This window comes from Arachis ipaensis, chromosome B7 (genome assembly GCF_059453495.1).
Source record: "Arachis ipaensis isolate K30076 ecotype BB chromosome B7, ASM5945349v1, whole genome shotgun sequence".
Lineage (NCBI taxonomy): Eukaryota > Viridiplantae > Streptophyta > Magnoliopsida > Fabales > Fabaceae > Arachis > Arachis ipaensis.
In genome coordinates this window covers 88,396,917-88,399,022 of record NC_142442.1, presented here as the reverse complement: position 1 = coordinate 88,399,022, position 2,106 = coordinate 88,396,917, and positions in this window count along the sequence as shown.

Sequence of the window (2,106 nt, the reverse complement as noted above, 5' to 3'; positions counted from 1 at the left end):
CGAGTGCAGAGAAGTTAGAATCCAATAGCATCAGCAGTCCTTTTTAGCCTGAATAAGATTTTTGCTCAGCTCCCTCAATTTCAGCCAGAAAATACCTAAAATTATAGAAAAACACACAAACTCATAGTAAAGTCCAGAAATATGAATTTTTGCCTAGAAACTAATGAAAATATACTAAAAACCAATTAAAACATACTAAAAACTACATGAAATTAACCCCAAAAAGCGTATAAAATATCCGCTCATCACAACACCAAACTTAAACTATTGCTTGTCTCCAAGCAACTAGAAAAATAAAATAGAATATAAATAAGTCAAGAAGCAATAATATCTCAGAGTTTTTGAGTGAAGCTCAGATTCTAATTAGATGAGCGGGACTAGTAGCTTTTTGCTTCTGAACAGTTTTGGCATCTCACTTTATCCATTGAAGCTCAGAATGATTGGTATCTATAGGAACTTAGAATTAAGATAGTGTTATTGATTCTCCTAGTTCAGTATGTTGATTCTTGAACACAGCTACTTTATGACTCTTGGCCGTGGCCCTAAGCACTTTATTTTCTAGTATTACCACCGATACATAAATACCACAGACACATAATTGGGTGAACCTTTTCAGATTGTGACTCAACTTTGCTAAAGTCCCCAATTAGAGGTGTCCAGGGTTCTTAAGCACACTCTTCTTTTTTCTTTGGACCTTGACTTTAACCGCTCAGTCTCAAGTTTTCACTTGACACCTTCACGCCACAAGCACATGGTTAGGGACAGCTTGGTTTATCCTCTTAGGCCAGGATTTGATTCCTTTAGGCCCTCCTATCCACTGATGCTCAAAGCCTTGGATCCTTTTTATTACCCTTGCCTTTTGGTTTTAAGGGCTATTGGCTTTTTTTGCTTGCTTTTTCTTTTTCTTTTATTTTTGCCATTTTTTTCTGCAAGCTTTTGTATTCACTGCTTTTTCTTGCTTCAAGAATCATTTTTATGATTTTTCAGATTATCAAATAACATTTCTCCTTTTTCATCATTCTTTCAGGAGCCAACATATTTAACATTCATAAACATCAAATTCAAAAGACATATGCACTGTTCAAGTATTCATTCAGAAGACAAAAAGCATTGCCACCACATGTAAATAATTAGAATTTTTCTTGTTAAAAACTCGAAAAATATTGCCTCCTTATTCTAAAGAAAATCTGCTATTTTATTCATGTTTAATGATGATGAGAAAAATAAATTATAGCTTAATTAGAGATAAAATCAGAATATAGATACTAATTACTACTACTCATATATAACTTCTAAGGTAAAACTCAAATAAGAACAATTATCACAGAGTTAAGGCTAAGATTAGAACTCAACAACCTTGAATTTGGGAGGTGGATGCCTCTTTAGTCTGTGGAGTGCTTGGCCCTTCAAGAGATAGTTTCTGACGCTTTAATTCCTTCAGTTCACGCCCTTGCTCTTCTTGTTCTCTAAGCAATTTGCAGAGCATGCTGTTTTGATTTTGCTGTTCTTCCTTCAGTTGATCCACAGCTTCTTGCAACTTGGTGACAGATGCTTCTAGGCGCTCCCAGTATTCAATTTGAGGGATTTCCGGGAGGAACTCCTCTGCTTTTCTCTTGATGGGATCGTCCTTCACTTGTTGTCCTTCCATAGACTTTTTGGTGATTGGTTGCTCAACTGAGATATACTTATCTACTCCCATCTTTATCCCAGCATCTTTACATAACAGAGAAACTAAGCTTGGATAGGCCAATTTGGCATCCTTGGAGTTCTTGTTTGCAATTTGTAAAGCTCACAAGCAATCAGCTGATGAACTTCTTCTTCTTTTTCCAGCATAATGCAATGAATCATCACTGTTCTTCTGATGGTGACTTCAGAGCGGTTGCTAGTGGGCAATATAGAGCGCCCAATGAAGTCCAGCCATCCTCTGGCGACTGGTTTGAGATCTCCTCTCTCGAGTTGGTTCGGGGCACCCTTTGTGTTGGTTGTCCACTTGGCTCTAGGGAGGCATATGTCCTCTAGGATTTTATCCAAGCCTAGGTTTGATCTCATCATTCTCCTATTAAAGGAGTCTGGGTCATTTTGCAGTTGAGGCAGCTTGAAGATCTC